The following is a 14,524-nucleotide window of genomic DNA, read 5'->3' as shown; positions in this document are numbered from 1 at the left end:
GTGCTGTCAGTGAGGAGCCCGACGCAGGGCTTGATCTCGCAAACCATGAGATCATGACCTGAGCTGAAATCAGAAGTCAGATGCTTACCTGACTGAGCCACCCAGGTGCCGCTGGCAATCTTTTAGTTGGAGAAGTCATATTGGCTTCTTTAGAATTTTCTCTTGGCCTAGTCAGATTCCCCAGAGAATAATTTTCCAGTTTCCTGGTTAGTTGGTGAAGGCCCATTTGCTTGAATTCTGGGAGCTCTGAGTGGGAAGAAGGCCTCAGGTCCTCTCTTTCAGTATTCAGATTCAGTGCAGAGCCCAACACAGAGCTCAAACCTGCAACCCTGGGATCATTACCTGAGCCAAACTCAGGAGTCAGGTGCTTGACTACCCAGGTGCCCCTTTCAATATACATTTAAAAATTTTAATTATAACTTAATATAATAAAGTACACAAATCTTTTTTTAATATAAAAATCTTAAGCATAATGGCATTTTTATATGTGTCTTATCCATGTTATCCATGTAACATCATCTAGACTGACATATAGAATATTTCCAGTGCCCTAGAAGACCCCCTCATGCACCCTCCTGGTTAAAGCACTTCCCAAAGTAACCATTGTTTGGTTCCCTTTTTTCATAGATGACTTTAGCCTGTTCTTAAGCTTGGTTTAAATGAAATCTCATTGTATGTACTCTTTTATATATAGCTTTTTGCTCAACATTGTATCTGGGTGATTTGTTCATGTTGTTTCAAGTTAGCTGCTGCTCACTCTTTTTCATTTCTGTGTAACACGCTATTGTTTAAGTATACCTCAATTTATTAATCCATTCGACTATTGTGGACACTTTAATTATTTCTAGATTTTATTTTATTATTTTTTTAAATTGAAGTATAGTTGACAAAGAGTTTTTTTTTCCATTTCGGCTCTTACAAATAATCCATCCATGAGATTTAAACATATATGCATGCATTTCCGTTGGTACGTACACAGGGGTGAACTTGCTGGATCTTAGGACATTATGTTTAGCTTTAATAATACAGTCAAATAAGTTTCCAATGTGCTTGCACCAATTTATTTTCCCATTAACAGTTCCAGTTGCTCCACAACATAGCCAACACTTTAAATTGTAGCCATTTTAGCGGGTGGGTTGTAGTTTCACATTGTGGTTTCAATTTGCATGCCCAGGTAACTGAAGTAAGCAGTTTATGTCTTCACTGGGCCTTAACTGTCCTCCTTTGGGAAGTGCCTGTTCAAACCTTTTATCCATTTGCGTTGTCGTTTTCTTATTCATTTGCAGAAGTTCTTTATAAACTTTGTTTAAGAACCCTTATCAAATATGTTTTGAAAATTTCATTTTTCCAGCCTGTAGCTTGTCTCTTCTCTTTCTCTCTTTTTATGTTTATTTATTTATTTTAAGAGAGAGTGAGAGAGCTCGTACACAAGCCGGGGAGGGGCAGAGAGAGAGAATCTGAAGCAGGTTCTGCACTGTCATCGCAGAGCCCAATGCGAGGCTCAAACTCATGAACTGTGAGATCATGACCTGAGCTGAAATCAAGAGTTGGATGCTTAACTGACTGAGCCACCCAGGCACCCCCTTTTTTACTATTGTCTTTTGATGAACATAATTTCATTATGGCAAATGTAAGGCTCAATTTTAAGCAAGTTAAAAAGGAAAAATTTTATTCAACAAACCCAGGCCCATCTTTCTGGGTTCACTGTAATACACGGTAATAAAACCTGTACTGAGCAGAAAGCCATCTTTGTTCCAAAGTTCAGGGTTATGACTTGTTTTCCAGCTGTCATCATGACTGACTATTATCAGACACAAACTGTACACCATGACACTCTAGGATCTCTGGCACCAGTAAAGAGGAAGAGAGAGATCCACTCATGGTTGCTCTGGAACACTGCATTACAACAAAGCTGTGGTGCCCTAAAGAGAGGACAAAACTTCCAGGCCCAGAGAATCATGGTCTCTGCCCCCTCTCCTTATACCTTGCTTATTAATAACGTGATATCATCTTGGATAAGTTTCCTTCAGCCCTGCAGCTGCGTCCCCACAACTGCCTTCCACAAAGTGGAACAGAGAGCCAAGCATTCTATTATACCAAGTGATAAGGTTTTATTACTTCTAACAAGGAGTGGTCTGAACAGATAGTTGGCTTACAAGATAATTATTGACAAAGAGAAGGCCTTTAAAGAAACCGTTCAAAAATATGAGCCACATTGAACTGTTTTTAACCTATGAAAAAATGATAATTTAATATAGTCAACTCACTGTTTTGGGCGAGCCTTGAAAAATGTTGGAAATATGCCAGAAAGAGAAGTCCTCAATCAAACCTGGTTTATGGTGCATAGTACAGAATAGGAGCTCAATAAATATTTAGCAGATGAATTTGAGGGTGCAAGGAGAGACATGTGATATGCCTGCCTAAAACTGACTAGGCTTTGAATTCCTTTAGCCATACTGTATGGACTGGAATTTGGGTCTCATTTGTCCATTTGTCTCTAGGAGGCTCTTGGAAATGGTCAGAGTTACATGTACTCTTTTGAGGTACAGTTTTGAATGGAAAGAATAATATCTTAAAAATAATGTTTTCCAAAGTAATTTATAAATTTTTTAAATGTTTATTTATTTTTGAGAGACAGAGTGTGAGCAGGGGAGGGACAGAGAGAGAGGGAGACACAGAATCTGAAGCAGGCTCCAGGCTCTGAGCTGTCAGCAGCTCAAAAAATTGCAGAATTTTTTGACAGTAAATAGTTCTTAAGTGATTTTATATATTAAAGGATAATAAGTGCCATATGGGAAAATAAAGGATATTAACCAGACGGGGAATGTGGTGGTGGGATTACTATTTTCTGTAAGTAGTTCAAGGAAGGCTTTACTGATCAGGTAACATTTGTACTGAGACCTGAAGCAAGTGAGGGTACGAGACACGTGGAAGTAAGTACAAAGGCCTGAGCTATACCTGGTTATACAAAGAACAGCAAGGTACGGGAGGAGGTCTTGTGGCTGGAGCAGAGTGAATGAAAGGAGAGAGGTAGGAAACGATTTGAAAGCAGCAGCAGGTGGGTGAGTGGGTGGGGGGTGAATCATGTAGGGACTTTGAAATGTATTCTGAGTGCGATGGTGAGCCTTTGGAGAGTTTTGAGCAGAGGACTGATGAGATCTGACTTACATTTTAAAAGGATCACTCAGACTCCTGTGTCAAGAATAATATGACACGAGACAAGGCTGGAAGCAGGAAGATGAGTGAGGAACCTGTTGCAATTTTCCAGGCGAGAGATAAAGGGTGGCAGCAATGGAGGTGAGAATGATTGTATTATGGCTCTCTAGGGAAACAGGATTTACTGGTGAACTGGGTGTAGGGCGTGAGAGAGAAAGCATGGTCAAAGATGATTCACAGCGTTTGTTCTCAGCAAATGCAAAGGCAGAGTTGCCATTTACTGAGGAGAGAGTTTGGTCTGGGAATGTTACATTTGATGTGCTGATTAGAAACCCAAGAGGAGATGGCAGGTAGGCAATGGGAAAGGCTTAAAAGTGAACCTACATTTCATCTGGAAGAATAATGGGCAAGCATTGCTAAATACAATTTCAAAATAAAGATTAAGGTAGGGAATTGGCCTCACAGATATGAAAGTGCAATCTAAAACTACAATAAGCAAAACTGACACAGGAAACCAGAGAGATCGATGAAACACGAAATATACCTTGAAACAGTTCCTACAAGGTTCTCTGCATCCACAGATTTAAGCATTGATGTTTTTACTATTTCCAGTGAGCTCTAAATCTTGGGGGATGATTAATCTAACTTTGTTTCGGCATGCAGTTTTTCCAACGGAAACTTCTTTGTTGTTCTGCCTCAATATATGAAATTATTGTCGAAAAATTTAAGTAACACAGAAAACTGTATCCTCAAGTCTTTTGAGGTAGTCTTTTTTTTTTTTTTTTCCTTTCAGGTCTTCCTTCTAAGGCATAATATGACTTGTGTGCCCTGTGGATGTAGAAGTGTATCACTGAGTTGTGACTGAGCCTAGCTAATGTCCACTGTGAAGATATGAATGCAGCTTTGTTTTATTTTTTAATCAAATTCCCAGTAACTCATTTTAGGTTAAAACAAGTGCAGCTTTGTTTTATTTTTCAGATGCCCAGTAACTCTTTAAAGCTTTCTACATCTACCCCATTCAAGAACATCGAGATGTATTAAAATATGGAATAACTTTACCAATATCATAGTCATAATTGTCGTAGCTAATATGTCCTCTACAGCATGTTTCCCAGGTGATACACCTCGTGCTTAATGCTCAACACTTACCATATGATAGAATCCTCTGTACAATCCATCTTTCATAGATAGGGAAACTTAGGATCGGATGGGCTCAGTAACTTCCTCCAAACCAAAACAATAGCAGAGCCAGGATCTGAACCCAGATGTGGCTGATCACAAAGTCCAAACTCTTAGCTACTATACTTCTTGAGAAATTAAGGGGTCTACCACATATGATACAACATCTTTACAAACCAGTGCGGGAGGGGGTAGATTATTCAATAAATGATTTGGTGGAGATTTATTAAGTATTTAATACGGGCCTCATTTCATATTATACAACAAAATTATTTCTAGCTATTAATACATATGAAAAATGAAAGAGATAAAACCATTAAGAACAGAACCTAAATTATACCTTAATTTTTAAAAAAATGAAAAAATAGAAGAACATATATGTAAGTATTTTACTGATTCTCTGGGGATTAAGGAAAGACTTGAACAAAAAATTGGGAAAAAAACCACAAAATAAATCGATTTGTCTATCACAAAAATTTAAATCACTGGTAGATAAAACTCACTAAGAAAATTAAAAGACAAATTATAAAAAAAGAAAAATATATGCCTTGAATATATGACTGAAAAAGTGCTAAGATTCTTAATATATAAAAATAGGAAAAGCAATGACATCTCAATAGCGAAATGGGCAAAGCACATGAATAGAGCATTTACAGAAGAGGAAATATAAAGGGCTGATAAGTTAATGCAAAATATTTAACTCACTAATAAAGAAATGCAAGTAATAACAAGAGACTCTAATTCATCTTCTGCATTTAGGGCTATCAGGTGGTATCTGTCAAGTGTGGGAAAATGGGGACAGTCATAGACCTTAGCAAATATTTACTTTAGTAAATTGATAGAAACTTTCTAGAGAGCAATTTGGCAATATGTATCAACATTCATAAAGAAGTACCTTTATCTTTTGATCTAGTAATACCATTTCCAGAAGCCTGTCTTAAGGAACTAATCAGTAGTATGAAAAGTATATCTTTATAATAAAAAGATTATAAATAATCTAAAAGTTTAATAATAAAACATTAATATACGGAAATATAAATCCACTCTTATAAATCATGTTGCTGAAGAATATTTAATGATCTGAAATGTGTTTGTGTGTGTGTTTACATATATATAGTGTTTTATAGTGTTAAATTTAAAAGTTTCTATGTGTATATGTTTTATTAACAACTCTGTGAAAATGAGATACATATGTGGATAAATATTACAGACACACACATATATATATACATATAGCAGGAAATACAAAAATCATAAATGTAGTTATTTTGGTCACTGGCGTACAGCATAGTTTTTCTCTTCTCTGGAAATATTTGCTACATATATTCAAACAAAAATGTGTGGTGCACCTGGGTGGCTCAGTTGATTAGGCATCCAACTCTTGATTTCAGCTAGGTCTTGATCTCATGGTTCATGAGCTTGAGCCCCACATCTGGCTCCATGCTGACATTGTGGAGCCTGCTTGGGGTTCTCTCTCTCTCTCTCTCTCTCTCTCTCTCTCTCTCTCTCTGCCCTTCCCCTGCTTGTACTCCCTCTCTCTCAAAATAAATAAATAAAAACTCTTAAAAATTATTTAAAAAATAAAAAAATAAAAGGAAAATGTCTTATCTGATCATCAGGTCATAACTTTTAACAGGGTCTTTTAAAAGTTCATTTCATCTAATAAGTCATTCAAGTTCCAGGAATGTATCCTTAATAATGGTCAGTGATAAAGACAAAGATTTCTATACAAAGGTAATCATTTTAACATTATTCATGACCTTCTAATTTTGAGAGGGAACTGCTAAGTTCAATTATAGAAGAAAGACTGAATAAAGTATGGTACCCAAAGTGAAAAAACATTATCAATCTATTAGTCCTATTTGCAAGGAATTTTTAATAACATGAGGAAATTCTCATATATTATGTTAAGGAAAAACAGAAGATAGAAACTATCTAATATGTACCTTATTTACTGTAACCTTTTCTTTTTAATATGACCTGAATTAGATAGTAGATAGATACAAACATACACTCTCTCCCTCTCCCCCCCCCACACACACATTTATTTATGGATAGTCATTTACATATTCATTTATTTGCTTATTTTTCAATTTATCCATTTAACAACTTCTTTACAGAGACTGGGCTTGAATCCAGGCTCTGGCAAAAAATAAATGTGACTTGGGGCAAATTCCCAATCTTCCCTTAGGCTCCCATTCACTGTGCAAGAGTAAATGAGGTAATGTATATAAGGACTCAGCACGATGACTTACTCATAAGAAGTTTTCAAAACGATATCAATTTATATTATTTAATTGTTATTTTAAGAAATGAAAAAGACTAAGCAAGCAAAGAAGTAGCGAAGAACCAAAAATGTGTGGGCAGAGAACTTCACATTCTCCCAGTCAGGAGAATTCTTTACTTTCTAATTTAAAAATAAAAACCATGGAATATATTACATTTCTAGAACTTAAAAGGAATGTAAATGTCAATGCAAATCAAAGATCGAACATAAGAAGAAATAATGTTAGGAATGATACAGTGCATGGAGTAACCCCAGCAAAGTCTCCTAACCATGATATTGCCCCCTTGTGGAATTAGTGATGTATTTCACATCCTAGGGAATTGGAGATTTTATTTTGAAGTTATTTATGTAGAAAGGCTAAATTCTACAAATTCTCTTACCAAAAAAATGAACATGTCATAAGATGAGGTCAGACATAAATTGTTCAAGCACGCAGAAATGTAGAAAGTGATATTACAGGGAGTTTAGTGAACAAAAAATATCACCATAATTCCAACCCTGCAAAGTGATGACATCATTTTTAAATTATTTTTATCACTTCATCCTGCTTTTTAAATTTTTTTTTAATGTTTATTTATTTTTGAGAGAGAGACAATGTGAGCAAGGGACGGGCAGAGAGAGAGAGAGAGAGAGAGAGGGACAGGGAGACACAGAAATGGAAGCAGTCTCTAGGCTCTGAGCTATCAGCACAGAGCCCAACGCAGGGCTGAAACTCACAAACCATGAGATCATGACCTGAGCCGGAGTCAGACACTTAACCGACTAAGCCACTCAGGTGCCCCCTGCTTTTTAAATTTCTAAGCTAATGTCTTATCATTAGCATTTTCCATGCTATGGCATTTTTCACAATTAGTTTTTAATAGCTGCCTACCATTTTTATTGAATCAACATGCCTTACCTTGGCTCAACATTCTCATAATGCTGGACACGTAATCAACTTCCAAGTAAAATGTCAGTTTATTGGGACAGTTTCTGTACAGGTGGATATTAATGTATTTATCCAGCTATAAAAATTAAAATATGTTCTTATAATGAAGGTAATACACACTCAGTATTTTATTTCTATTTATTTTTTAATTTTTTATTTATTTCTGAGAGAGAGAGAGAGACAGGATGAGCAGGGGAGGGTCAGAGAGAGAGGGAGACACAGAATCTGAAGCAGGCTCCACAGGCTCTGAGCTAGCTGTCAGCACAGAGCCTGATGCGGGGCTCGAACCCATGAACGGTGAGATCAGGACCTGAGCCGAAGTGGTCACTTAACCAACTGAGCCACCCAGGCGCCCCCACACTCAGTATTTTAAAGATAAGAAAATAAAATAAATTACACTTATAATTTTGCAACCCAGAAAACCATTGTAACACCTTGCAGATTTTTTTAACATCATATATGTGTAATATATATGTAAACATATATGTGGTATATATTTAACATTTTTTAAACAAAAATAGGATTATATTATTATATAACCTGCCTTTTTTAAAAAAATTTATTTCTTTACTTTGAGAGAGAAGGTGCACTAGAAGGGGAAGGGTAGAGAAAGAGAGAGAGAGAGAGAGAGAGAGAGAGAATCCCAAGGAGGTTCCTCACTGCCAGGGCAGAGTCCCACTCAGGGCTTGAACCCACAAACCATGAGATCATGACTTGAGCTGATAGCAAGAGTCAGACGCTTAACTGATTTAGCTACCCAGATGCCCAAACTGCTTTTTTAAAAAAAGATTTTACTTTTGGGATGCCTGTGTAGCTAGTCAGTTAAGTATCTGACTCTTAATTTCGGCTCAGGTCAAGATCCTAGTAAGGTTGTGGGATGGAGCCCTGCATGGGGTTCTGCTCTGAGTGTGGAGCTTGCTTAAAATTCTCTCTCTTTCTCTCTCTCTTTTTCCCTCTGCCCCTCTCCATTGCTTGTGCTTTCTCTTTCTCTCTCTCAAATGGAAAAAAAAGATTTTATTTATTTTAAAGTTTATTTATTTATTTTTAAATAATTATTTTGAGAGAGAGAGAAAGTCCAAGCAGGGGAGGGACAGAAAGAGGAGAGAGAGACTCCCAAGCAGGCTCTACACTGACAGCACAGGGTCCGACATGGGGCTCAAACNTCACTCGCTTAATTGACTGAGCCACTCAGCTGCTCCTAATGTTTATTTATTTATTTATTTATTTATTTATTTATTTTGAAAGAGGCTGAACACAGCGAAGGAGAAGAGAGAGAGGGAGAGAGAGAATCCCAAGCAGGCCCTGAGCTGTCAGTGCTGAACTCAGAGTGGGGCTCAAGCTCACGAACTTCAAGATCATGACCTGAGCCCAAATCAAGAGTCAGATGCTCAACCAACTGAGCTACCCAGGTGCCCTAAAAAATATTTTATTTTTAAGTAATCTCTACATTCAACATGGGGCTCTAACTGACAACCTGGAGGTCAAGAGTCAAATGCTTTACACATCAAGTCCGCCAGGCCCCCCAACCTGCTTTTTTCATTTTAATTTACATCATGTGCAACTTTCTAACCCAGTAAGCATTATTTTTACGACTAGATGGCACTTCATTTACAGTAATTAATGGCACACAGAGTACACAGTCCTAAGCTCTGGTGTATATATAATTGAACGTGATGACTACGATTTGATGGAGGTAATACATGTTAAACACACAGGAGAAATAAATGTAGATGCCTGAATTGTGAGAAAGCACCATCAAGGAAAAGAAGAGGGTACTAAGAAAATTGTAGGGGTACACCAAGTGTGGCAGAAGGTCTGTCTGAGGGAATAAGGGAGTAATGAGGGAGTAAGCCTGGACCTGAAGGATGCAGATGGCATGTGGAAGAAGAGGAACTACGTTCCAAGCAGAGGAGGCAGCGTATTTGAAGGCCCTGAGGTGGAAACATTCTTAAATGTTGGGAACTCAAAGATGGCGTGCGTGGCTGGCACTGATTCATATTTTAGAAAGCTCACTCAGCCTATCCTGTGCAGGAGAATGGATTGGGGGACAAGAATGTAGGATGGGGGGAACTATTTAGGGAAGTACAGCAACAATTCACGTAAGAGGGGACAGGGCTTAGCATAGCGTAGAGGTAGTAATAGGTGGATATGAGGTATAATGGGGGGGGTGGGGGTGGCAGTAAGCATTGCATCCAGGATGGCTGGTGTTGTTTGTGGGGTCTGAGGCAAGAGGTCAACTGGAAGATCCTGCTCCCATTCTTTTCCCATCCCTTGCTCCAGCCCACACCGTAAAGGGCTTCTGATGCTTCCCAGTAGACCCCTGAGCCCACTAGTCTAAGATCCATCCACACCACCTGCTACAGCCAGGATCCACCCTCAGGAGAAGGTACCTGGAGAAGAGATCTATCTATTCAGGCCTTGGAAGAAGGAGTTCTGGGGGCCCAACTTTCCTCAGTGCACTCTCAGGGGGAGGAAGTGGGCTTTGGGTGGCCATGTTCCTTCAACTTTGTGGACTTTTTCCCCTAGGAAGGGGTCCTGAAAAGGAGGGCAAGAGCGAGGACCCGATGCTCAGTGGTACTCATGGCAGTACTGATTGAATCTGGTCATAACTAACTTTGAAAAATCTCATAAATCATCCATAAAGTATAATACTATATATCTGTTTTACATGTATGACCCTATATCATTGTTTTCTAATTTGTCCTTGTCCATGTTTCTCTAGGTCTCTCAAATTAATTTCATCCCACATGACATTAATGGAGTCATCAACACCCACTTACCTACCCATTGGAACAGTGTATTTCCCTTGTATCATGACAAGTAAACCCTTGAAAGCATTCATAACTGTTTTATACATGGACTTTTAGGCTTAATGGCATCTATTGCCTGCTTAAGTTAATACAGCTATAAACGACTCCCTGTATATTTTGGGAAATGGTAGGACTTGGAATGACAGGTTGAAATAGATGGAGGGAAATTTAAGAATGATTTCTAGCCTGAGCAACTGGTTTAAGAGTGGTGCTATTTACTGAGATGGGAAAGACCAGGGCAAGAACAGGTATACGTGTAATTCATTGATCTGATTCCCTCTTGTTGGACATTTAGGTTGGTTGCAATATTTTATAATTAGAAACAATACTCTGATTGTGGCAAAATCTTTTCAAACCTCCTTAATTTCTAAATACAGAATTACCTGCTTAAGGGATGTGAACATTCTTTAGACCTTTAATGTGCATTGTCAAATAACCTTTAAAAGCTGTTTCCTCATACCGTTAACATTAGGGCAGATTTTGAACACTGAAGTTCTAAGCCTCCCTCCCTCTTTTCTTCTCTCCCTCCTACTTCTCCTTTGTCCATTCAGTAAGGAAAATTTTGTCGAATACCTACTATGTCTCACACAGGGCCTGAGATAGATGTAGCTTTGTTCCTTGTTGGGGGCTGGGAGATGTCTGGGGAGAAAGCAAAGCTATGGAAGACTCTATAGAGCTTTGTATTGGGTGACTTGGATATCCTGCCCCAAACTTCTTCCTTAGCTTTGGATAGCACTCTAAATAAGTTAGAATTCCTTCTTTTAGATGGGTGATGCCAATCTAAGAATTTGGTGGGAAAAATGTGTAACTTTGTGCTGACCACAAACAGGACAGGGAGACCAGGTTTCGCCCCAAGGAACTATAATTTGGGAGGCATTATTTTACAGAGAGCTTTTAAAATATGATGCAAATTTGGGGCGCCTGGGTGGCTTAGTCGGCTGAGCGTCCGACTTTCGCTTAGGTCATGATCTCGCAGTTCGTGGGTTCGAGCCCTGCGTCGGGCTCTGTGCTGACTCCAGGCTCAGAGCCTGGAGCCTGTTTCAGTCTGTGACTCCCTCTCTCTCTGACTCTCCCCTGCTCACGCTGTCTCTCTCTCTCTCCTAGAAATAAATAAACATTAAAAAAAATTTTTTTTTAAATATGATGCAAATTTTACTCTTAGCCAGTGGCCACATCACCTCACCAGGCCTTATGTCAAGATTGCCCAGCCAGGGGTCTGTCTCATGGCAGCTGATATAGAAGGATGGAGCAGGAGCCCCTGGGTCAGGGCATGAGGCCCCCCTGTGCACGCTAGGGCCAGCCCTCAGCCTCTTGATTTGAAGTACATTTCACACTACTTGGCTTGAGCACCTAAGCTGCTAGATTTGACTTTGACCTTGAGTTAAAAAAGGTGCTGGTGGGCATCCTTACTGCTGTAACTTAGATAGGAGGGTCCAACCCAACAAAGCTATCTTTTCTTCTCTCGGCTGGCACCTAGTAAAAGATTTCAGCATGCACAACACTGTCTTTGCTGCTACCTATTGGAAGACTCAGGCCCTATACAAAGCTGGAAAATGATAAGAACACACCCACGCACCAAAGGAATTACAAGAAGGTTCCTGCAGTATTGTGGACCTAACGCAAGACTAGACTATGAGTGTGGTTGCTCTCTTCTCTGAACACGGGCTAGTATATAAACCCCCATAATTCAGAGCTCTGTTAATGATTGCAGCTCTAACACTTAAGGAACATGCTAGAGCCTCTCTGACCTGAGTCATTGTTTTCTCATTTTTAAAATGAGGAACAATTCAATGTCTCATGATTCTTATATGTATTTGAAGAAATAATGCACATAAAGCCCAGAGCGCAGTAGCTTTCACTTAGTGAGTGTTTAGTAAATGCTGGATGTTCCTGGAACAAAGTATACCTTCCTAGGACATCTGATTCATAAAATATTAATGCATCTATTTATCAGACCATTTATTGGAAAACCAGAGGAACCATTCCCAGGTATTGTTTTACAGTGAAAATAGTTAACATAATATTATTTTTTAAAGGCTTAACATCTATCTTCTTAAAATATATGATGTGGTTAAACCTCTGGAACCCTAGATATTTGTTAGTTCATTCAACATCCGCTGAAACCTTGTTTTTATTTTACAGAGAGAGTGAGCGAGCGAGTGAGCACATGTGCACGAGGCGGAAAGGGGCTGAGTGGGGTAGAGAGACAGAAAGAGAGAGGGAGAGAGAGAGAATCCCAAGCAGGCTTCATGTTCAGCGCAGAGCCCAACACGAGGCTTGATCTCAAAACCCTAGGATCACTGACCTGAGCTGAAATCAAGAGTCAGATGCTCAGCCAATTGAGCTAGCCAGGCATCCCTGACCAGTCTTTATATACCAAGACTATGTTATCTATCTGTGACTTTGAATGGACTTTTACAGTTCTTTGCATAGTGGGATATAAAAGCAGCCCAATAGCAGATCTATCTAGACCATGCTTTTTAAATAAATATTACATTGACTATAATCAGCTCAGCTTTCTGACACTCAGACTTCCTTACTCAGGAAGAAAAGAAACAGATGTATAAAAAAGGGATGTCTGATCCCCAGTGAAAGAGCCTTTCTAACTCCACTCTTATGCCTCCATGCACACATTTCTGCCTTTAGGACAAATTAAGAATGTTGTAATAATTTTAATTTTCCCTTCCCAATAGAAGGCCAACATTTCATAAATAACAGAAGTTACAGATAACCATGACTTTCATTTAATCAAGTTTCTGTGACTGCCTCCTTCTTTCGTAGAATTTAACAAGAGGTTAAACAGGACATTTGATGTCTCCCCTCTCTTGTCACAACACGGGAGTGCTTTCCATCTAGACCAAGGGATCCTGGAATGAAAGGGGCTCTGGGGACCATGGCATTTTTCCTGAATAATAGCAGACAACAGAGACCTCTGAGTGAATGATTGATGGGCTTCAAACAGCACAGGCACCAGCTGTTCCAAATGTCACAGTAGAGTGTGCTGTGGAAGGCACATGGCACCGATTCTGCTCGCCAACTGTCATGGAAACATGCTGCCTTCTATGAGGACTCCTGGACTGGTCAAAAGATAGGGATCACCAAATTAACTTCTATTGATGATCAGCAGTTGGGTGTACCGGTAAATTAGGAGTTCCAGAGCAAACAAGATGCTTCCTGGAATACGGTGTGTTCAAACCTTTTCAATCCCAGATTGGAACATACAGTCTGTCCAAAAGCTTCTTCTCCTGACTTCTGTCTTTCCTGAAAGATACTCCCTTTGTAAAACTACAAGGAAGGTACAATCTCTTTTCCGCCCTTTCAGCTTATTAAACTCAAATAAAAACTGCTTTGAACATACTTTAAAATCCTAAAATAAAGCAGAGTAATATTTGAGTATCGTCATTATCTTCCCATGTCAGTCACCAGCTTTGTCCACAGCCACCCTGGGGCAGGTGTTTGGATAGTTTATATTAGTGCTATTCAGAAGTCCTGAAGCTATGCCAACTAGCACATTTTACCATACGTCTGTCTGCATACTAACATTAGGGTTCTTCGGCTTCTAAATCTTTTTACTTTGTGGCTTTTTGATCTTTTGTCTTTTGGCTCTTTTTTGATTGTCATGTTTACCTCCAAACTTCCGTTCAGTCACGATTTGCCAATACCTCTGCACTTCCAGGGCATTAAAAGTAGATGAGTACAACAGAACAGAATACATGCGATTTTGGGGAACCGTCCCCCGCAAATGTTATCCCTTTAAGTCAAAGATTAACTTTGGACCAAATCTTTGAGAGTAATGTCCTTTAGGCTGTTGACTTGGCTAATAACCAAGAACTCTCAGTCTGTTAGGCAATACCTGTTAATAAGAAAGTCACACTTCAGCACGAGTGGCTAAGAGACCCTCTCCTGATTTGGGGTTGGGCCAGTCAGGCATGAGCTGCTTATCTGTGCGGATGGAGCAGCCCCACCCATGGGTCAGGAGAGCCTGGCTTTGGGGATCACATCAGAGTTATGGCCCATGTCCAGTGATGAGCAAATATTGACAGAACTGGATTCCTCTCAGAACAGCTAGTTAATGACCATCAGACTCCATACCTGAAAGAGCTCAAACTCTTTACAGAGAGATTGGGACAGAAAATCTGTAAGCTAAGAAAAGGTCTCTTATTT

This window comes from Crocuta crocuta, unplaced genomic scaffold, assembly GCF_008692635.1.
Source record: "Crocuta crocuta isolate KB4526 unplaced genomic scaffold, BGI_CrCroc_1.0 scaffold95, whole genome shotgun sequence".
Lineage (NCBI taxonomy): Eukaryota > Metazoa > Chordata > Mammalia > Carnivora > Hyaenidae > Crocuta > Crocuta crocuta.
This window is presented reverse-complemented; position numbering follows the sequence as displayed.